Consider the following 8,614-nt stretch of genomic DNA (forward strand, 5'->3'; position numbering starts at 1 on the left):
ATAACATCGATGCTCGTCGTTCAAGCCCATATCAGCAATCCCATATGTTTAATTATATCATCTACTTAAGATGTACGCTTTGTAGTGTATATGGATTGATTAGAACATCATTACGCTGTCTCGCAGATTTACTAAAGCTCCGCCGAAAGAACGTCAGCTTCTCAGAGAGATGGCCAGTCTTACAAGTTTTAACTACGTTCGCTGAAATGAAGCAACACACCAGCGTCACACAGGATTATGTGCCGTGCAAGCTTGGCTCTAACTTTAGAGATCATGTTTACTAAAGTCTTTCTACGTTTTACACTAAAAGACATTGTGAAAGTTTGCGACCACTTCGATATTACTGCTGACCACCACACGTCGTTATTAACACAGTAACACCAGCCAGAAGTGCCTATGATTGGTTGTAACGTTTGAAGTATCTGTCTCTTCTCGGTTTTTGCGCCCGGAAGTAAACAGACAAATGTTTGTGACAAGGAGGATTATTGAATTAATCACTTCTCGTTTTACTCACGCTAATTTAAGCGATCCTCTTAGGTTCCTGCCTAACTACACACTAGGAAATAGCCACATGTTCTGAAATAAGTAGCCAAATATTTTCTTAATCCTTTGTTTTCTGACCAGGCGGAAGAAAGAAAGTCAATCCTCAGACAGTGGGTATCCATATGCAAATAACATAGAAATGGTAGAACGTACTTGTGTTACATTCATAAGAAAGTCCCAGAAAGTGTAAAAAACACTAGTATCAAAAAAATTGTAAATAGTGTGTCGTGAACCTCTAATCCGCGTCCTTATACACTACACTACGTTAAAGAAATGTGGTTTTTGTCTTTTGTGTCGGTTATAATATTATCTACTGAAGGCTTATATCTTTGATACGTCTGTAACTTACATTTAATTATGAGAGTGACATGTTTATGAGAAGCCTTCAATGCGCCGTTGCCTTGAAACAGCACACGGCAAGTTAAGACAAATACGCCAAAATCTGCTGGGATCTGCCGCATCAAGTGTCATGTCATTTCGATATCACAAGTACACGTCACTTTAACACTGGAGCAAATTATTCGTCAGTTGAATGCTTGACAACAATAATTGGTGAAACTTGTGAATATTTTATACCTCTGTCTCGCTAGAGATGGAACTTTTACTTGTCCTAAGTGGTACAGCTAGGTCACAGAGATATGTATGGATGCAAGACCACAAGTACTCGATCAGCTGCGCCAAAGTACTGGCAGGGTTTCAAATGCATACGTGATGATGGACCAGTTTTGGTATTCGCCACTGTGACTACATCATTCATTTATTGAATACCTTCAGAAATGTGTAACTTCATCAAAACATTTATCCAGAATGGCGTTAGGTCCGATGAAATCTTCAAGGCTTTAGAGAAATCAGTCTTGTCTCAGTCTTGTTAAGCAGATTTGGGATCCTGTTGTGAAGAATTTTTTCACCTTAGCATATGATCGATCAACATCCAGTTTTCACATGGTTGCACGTGTGGCTACTGTCAACACTGTAAAAGTGGCTGATGAACGTTGCTAGAAGGAAACCAAATGAACTGAACAACATACAAAAAGAATAAAAGATTAATTATTCTGGAGGGAGAATTGTTGACATTACCAGGAAGAAGGCTTTTTTCATTGAACTGAACGATTATTACACAGGTAAGTTATTTTAGATACAGAACCATTGGTGTCACGTGCTATGTATTATCAGTGAAAAATTTAATTTTAGAAATAACTGAATGAGTAGGAACTGGATAGGGAAATTGATATGTTAATTCCTCTTAAAGAAAAGGACACTTTGTGAAAGAAGAAGTGAAATTTATTGGGTGAGTGAGAACATTAAGAATATAACAAACATAGAGAAAATGGTCAGGAGATGTTTGATTTCATTTCAGTGCCAAGTCGATAAATCCATTATTAACAGCTCGTGATGGTTCGGACCAAGCTTATCCGTAGACATAGGGGTAGTAGTAGTACTGCTCGCTGCCCCGGAGAGTCTCTCTGGGCTCTGCAGCCACTGGAATAGGGCCGGGGCGCGGGAAGGGCGCTGGGCCAGGCACCGCCAGAGCTGCGCACACCACAGCCAGCACCACCAACAGGTATACCTGTGGAGAGACAATATCTCTGGTCAGAGATGGTACATGTAGCGTTACTGGTCTCTGTCGAAGTGTCTCTCTCGCGCCAGCTGTACCCTCCACAGTGCATGGGTATGGTCACACACACACACACACACACACACACACACACACACACACAAACAAACAAACAAACAAACACAACCAGATTAAAAAGAATATCTATGGTATGTAATAGGACTCAGTGAATTCTACACCATCTCTATGTGGAACTCTGACCTCTGAAAGTAGAATTCTACCATCAGAGTCCTGTCATCTATATTGACGACTATATAGTAGTTAGGCGAGAAATTTCAGTGGGTCTGTTCATGATTAATGATTATTAATTTATTTCTGATTATAAATACTGTGACATTGACAGTACCAGTGCGTGAGCAGCGAAATATGAGCTCAGCTCAATATATACACTATTTTATTTTATGATCCTCACATAGCAATAAGCTCTTAGTTTGTTTTGGTTGGAATATACAAATGTCTTTTATGAATTTGTCGATAAATAGTAACAGAAAAATATGACGAAAACATTACATTAAAACAATGAATTGCACTCGTTGTGGCCATCCTACAGGAAACTGACGACCATTTACAACAGTATTCTCGAAATGCATTAAGGTTGCAAAAGTCTCTGTTTTTTCAAAACTGGCAATATTTTGGTAGGTAACGCCCTTGCCACTTTCAAGTCTGAATTGCATTCTGTCGTTTTACATTATTAGTCTTCACTGCCACAATCTTTACCATCACATAACTTCTGCCAAAGCCTCATGTTACCTTTGCACAGCCGGCATACATTGGTGCGTCGAAACATTGTGACCACTTCCAACCGTGAAGTTGAATGCCCCCTCGTGGCCGTGTCGAGTCGTGACTCCGTATTGCTTGTATATCAACAGCGTGGTGAAAATGGAGAATTTAGCGACCTACAATTTTCGGCACCTAAGGTGGATAGCTAGTTTGTCTACATAATATAGCTGGTCCTAGCTGTAGGTCATTTAACACTTTTTTCCCAAAATTATTACATTACCTGTTATTACAGTTCGTGATATCAACGAAATCTAATATCTTGCAAGATACTTGCGTCTGTACGTAGTATTCAAAAAAGTCAGTACCTACTTTCAGAAAAAATCGTTCACTCTGTACGCAATTTTGAAATTTCCTGCCACATTACTCATATATTGTTCCGAAGGTTGTTTGATATGAGCTGTAGGAAGCTAACTGAGAGATCGTGTTGGCAACATAGAATTGATCCCATATATCATTGGCATGTGATAATCATAAAGTATCAGAATCTTTGTAGCACATCCACTTTAGAAAACGAGAAGTCTTTTAGATATTATTTGCGGCGGAGTGTTCGCTAGTCCAACTTATGACATCATATGCTTTTAGTGGCCACCGGTGATATAAGAATCAGTTTTTACTCGTAGAACATTAAAAAGCATTATGTGTATGAAAGATATATAGATCGAGCTAACACAATCTTGTTCAAGACTTTGGAACAGCCTACAACGTTCTCAATGGAATATATATCCCAGATGACAGACGAAGAAATACTTACGATAGCCTTCATGTTGTTACCTTCTGTTGTCGTCGTTGCCAACTGATGCCCTCAGAACGGAGCTCTGCGAATTTATACCCGCGGGGTGGTCACCGAGAGAGGGTACCTGCATTGCCCCAGGCAAAGGCGTGGTGGGTCGTCCCTATGACGTTACAATAGCCAGCACCCAGGTGTTGCCCCACGAGAGACCTAGCAACCAAGGTCAGTCAGTCGGGGCTTGCAGTTCTACGGAAAAAACGAGAAACGTTGGCTAGTGCGACGAGTCTTTTGTTATTCTAGACATTATAATCTATGCATTGATACTTTCAGGTCATTTTCCATCGTATTTCATGTTAATTGGCCTCACCATAAAGAGGAAACTCTATAGGTATATGGTGAGAGTCAAAAAATGATGGATCCAGATTAAAATGAGAACTCTGAGCTGGTAGCTGCTTTTACTGTGTGGATAAGAGATAACCATTGCCCTTCATTTGAACTGATGAATCCTTTATGCTAAGCTGCGTCCAATGACACAATGATTATGTTTAGCTTTTAAATCGAATTTCATTATTATTGCTGCCATTACCTCGCACTTCAGGGATTAAGTGGCTGGCTGGCGTTACGACTACACACAGTTATCTATCTGCCTAATGGTCCTCCTATGGTCCTTTTCCCTAGTAGATGCCTCTTTTTATTTCTTTTGGGGATGTAATATCTTCCCTTCGCTCCATATTGTCTTCCAATTTTCACTTTACTATTAGTATTACATCCTTGTTATTATTATTACTATTGTTATTATTACACAGTTTTGTCCTTATGACAGTGATTGTACTTGAATGTTACGTGATAATTCAATTTTGTCTTGTTTCCTCATTTTCTCTTCCCCAAATCTCTTCAATCTTTAACTGTGTTTCTGTTTCCCTCTTCCTGTTTATACACTCCTGGAAGTGGAAAAAGGAACACACTGACACCGGTGTGTCAGACCCACCATACTTGCTCCGGATACTGCGAGAGGGCTGTGCAAGCAATGATCACACGCACGGCACAGCGGACACACCAGGAACCGCGGTGTTGGCGGTCGAATGGCGCTAGTTGTGCAGCATTTGTGCACCGCTGCCGTCAGTGTCAGCCAGTTTGCCGTGGCATACGGAGCTCCATCGCAGTCATTAACACTGGTAGCATGCCGCGACAGTGTGGACGTGAACCGTACGTGCAGTTGACGGACTTTGAGCGAGGGCGTATAGCGGGCATGCGGGAGGCCGGGTGGACGTACCGCCGAATTGCTCAACACGTGGGGCGTGAGGTCTCCACAGTACATCGATGTTGTCGCCAGTGGTCGGCGGAAGGTTGTAAGTAGGCTGTTTACGTTTTCTTATTGGTAACGCCACGTAGCGCTCTGTATGAAAAATCACTGGCTGTGTTGCGCGCAGTCTGTGGCTAGTTTGCATTGTTGTCTGCCATTGTAGTGTCGGGCAGCGGCAGCTGGATGCTAACAGCGTGTAGCGTTGGGCAGTTGGAGGTGAACCGCCAGCAGCGGTGGACGTGGGCAGAGAGATGGCGGAGTTTTGAAATTTGTAAGAATTGGTGTCATGAACTGATATATATATTATGACTATAAAGGTAAATACATTGTTTGTTCTCTATTAAAATCTTTCATTTGCTAACTGTGCCTATCAGTAGTTAGTGACTTCCGTAGTTTGAAACTTTTAGTTAGCTGGCAGTAGTGGCGCTCGCTGTATTGCAGTTTGTTTGAGTAACGAAGATTTTTGTGAGGTAAGTGATTTGTGAAACACATAGGTTAATGTTAGTCAGGGCCATTCTCTTGTAGGGATTATTGAAAGTCAGATTGCGTTGCACTAAAAACTATTGTGTCTCAGTTTAAGCACAGTCTTGTATAAATTTTCTAAGGGGACGTTTCATATGTCGACCCTTAGCCAAGGATACCTCAATGGAATCTTCTGATGTTTCCCTTCTAGTTTGTGTAATTAGTGTAGCTTTTGTTTATTGCTAGTGCGTAATCATAGAGAGAATTTCCTTTGTAGTTGCAGTCTTTCATTGTTGTATAGTAAAATAGTTGTGACATGCATGTAGTTTTGCACGAAGCATTTCGCAGCTGCGCTTGCAATTAACTAGATATTATTTTCAGTGCTATGTTAATGTGTTCTCTTATTTTTGTTCTTCAGATTGTGTTTTTCTGTGTTGTCATGTGAAAAATTGTGCCAATAATGGGGTGTGAAAAACGTAACACTAGGCTCCAAACTAAACTGAGAAATGACAGTGAAGACGAAAGCAGTGTGTTAGCGTCACCATGTAATGAATTCACTAACGTTCAAAGTAGTAATTTGGTAATAGCGCATAGGGAAATGGAGCGGGCTGCAAATAATGGTGTAGGCAGTGAAACAATTAGTGAACAGGGAAGCATTATCGATCGATCGGTCGGCAACAGCTCGCCTCAGGATTCCGAAATGACAGGACACAATCTTGCAAATACTGTAGATTCAGATTTTGCGTCCTCACCGTTTTCTCAAATAAATCAAGACACATTTTCTGCTTTTCAAAATGCGAATATTGCCGGTTCAAATGCACTGCCGAAAAGCACTGATGAACATGTTTCAGACACCAGTGCACTGTTATTACAGTTAATGCAAGAAATGCGACAAAGGCTACAAAAGTTAGACACAACGCTTGAACAAAATCAGAAACAAATGGGACAAAATCTTCAAAAGTTAGACACAATGGAACAAAATCTTCAAAAGTTGGACACAATGGGACAACACCAGAGACAAACACAGCAACAGTTAGACACAATGGAACAACACCAGAGACAAACACAGCAAAAGCTTCAAAAGTTAGACACAACGGAACAAAATCTTTGGAAGTTTGACACCACACTTGAACAAACACGTGAAGATTTAACTACTGAGTTACATAACATTGAATCGAAATGTCAAAAAATCTGTAATGACGTAAAAACACAAATTTGTGAGCATTTTCAACCTATTTTTTCGCGGTATGAAAACGCATTACAGAATCATGAAGCAGCCATAAAAGAACTGCAAACTATTGTTCGTGAAAATCACGACACCTTGCAAGCTAAAATGGACTCAGTTGCATCCGCCGATTCGGTTACGCAACTTGCAAGAACTCAGGAAAACTTAAAGGTCACAGTAGATTCGATTTCAACACAAATGGACACTCTGAAACTTGGTCCAGAAAAACACACTGAGGAAATGTGTTCACTATCGGAGAAAGTAGCTGAACTTTCAGTTCAGTTCACTAACTTATCTACAAAGGTAGATGATGATCTGAATGATACAGAAGAGTGCGAACAAATTAGGAAATTCAAACAAAATCAGAATCAAATTAATACACAACACCAAAGAGAAATCCGGGAAGTGCAAGATCAGCTGACACAGGTAATTCAAGAATTACGTATTTCAGAGGACACTCACGCTCCAACACGGGAAGAGGGACTTAGAAATACGGAAAAGCCACAAAATAATAACACAGGGCATTTCGGAAATTGTGAAAGAAATTACGTATTTCAGAGGACACTCACGCTCCAACACGGGAAGAGGGACTTAGAAATACGGAAAAGCCACAAAATAATAACACAGGGCATTTCGGAAATTGTGAAAGAAATTGGCAAAGTGCACCGAATTTTGAGATGGAACTGCCGACACGACGTAACAATGAACGATATGCTACCCGCCGACACGATGATTTTGACTATAAGCTGTTCATTACTGCACGTAAATTCAAAACATTTAAGAATTCTGGCAACAGCATTCATCCACAAGCGTGGCTACATCAATTCTCTCATTGTTTTCCTCCCAACTGGTCATTAGAGCACAGATTAGAATTTATGTGTGGCTACTTGGAGAATGAACCAGCTGTAAGAATGCGATCGGTCATTCACGATTGTGCCTTCCTCTCAGCATATTGGTCTCAAGTTACACAAGACCGAGTAAAACATAGCATCATAATGATGAAACATTTCGAACAATCTGAATTTTCCAGTCTTGTCAAATATTTTGAAGACATGTCACATAAGAATCAGTATCTTTCAAACCCATACAGCCCCTCAGAACTCATCCGCATTTGCTTAATCAAATTACCTGAACATTTACGACAGATTATTTTAGCAGGACGATGCAAAGACGGCATTGAAGCTTTTCAAGGACTGTTACAAGAACTGGAAATTGACACTGACAATCGCGGAACGCGAAAACAGGGACACAACAATTACAGGTCACACCTGTCACAATTCCGTGATGACAGAAATAATACACGACAAGGCTATTCGTACAACGTAAATCGTGACCAAAACGGACACCACCCGTATGACAACCGTTGGCAGAGTAGTAATTATTACAGGGAAAGATCACCTCTCCGCAGTAATGACTATCACAGAGACAATCAGAGAAACAGACAATATGGAAACCAAAATAATTATTATCAAGGGAGACGGAATAACTTAAGACGCAACGGTCAAGCGCGCAGTTACGATTCAGGGAGAAATTCTCCACCACGTGACCGACAAGAAAGAAACTATGGAATCTACCGACATGACGATACACGATATGATCGTAACGACAGACCTGAATTGCAGCAGAACTGGCGGGATTCAAACAGAGCAGGGGCCTCTCGACAAGGTGAATTTGTAGAAGTTAGGTCTCCAAATCCCATTAACGACTCGCGCCAACAAAGACACAATAGGCAATGACTCATACCGCTGGCAGCCACAAAACGTACGCATGAAACTGACGACGCAGCTGCCGTAGCTAGTAATTACGTAAAAATGGAAGACATTAGGGACATCTTACTCCAGGAACAGGACGTAAAACATAACAACATTGCATATCCTGTGATTCACATTACAGTAAATAACGTAAAATTTACGGCAGTACTTGACTCAGGCAGTCCCATTTCAGTAATTAGTGAAA

At 40.8% G+C, this 8,614-nt stretch overlaps 1 long non-coding RNA gene across 1 annotated transcript; it reads right to left on the reverse strand.

Moving 5' to 3' along the window:
• Window positions 1-1,802: 1,802 nt before the first annotated feature.
• LOC126354940 (uncharacterized) lies at window positions 1,803-3,740 on the reverse strand. The gene is made up of 2 exons (XR_007565413.1): window positions 3,690-3,740; window positions 1,803-2,110 (listed from the first exon to the last, which is right to left on the reverse strand). It is a non-coding gene; the product is annotated as an uncharacterized LOC126354940 (long non-coding RNA).
• Window positions 3,741-8,614: the final 4,874 nt, after the last annotated feature.

The sequence above is a fragment of the Schistocerca gregaria genome, chromosome 3, assembly GCF_023897955.1.
Source record: "Schistocerca gregaria isolate iqSchGreg1 chromosome 3, iqSchGreg1.2, whole genome shotgun sequence".
Lineage (NCBI taxonomy): Eukaryota > Metazoa > Arthropoda > Insecta > Orthoptera > Acrididae > Schistocerca > Schistocerca gregaria.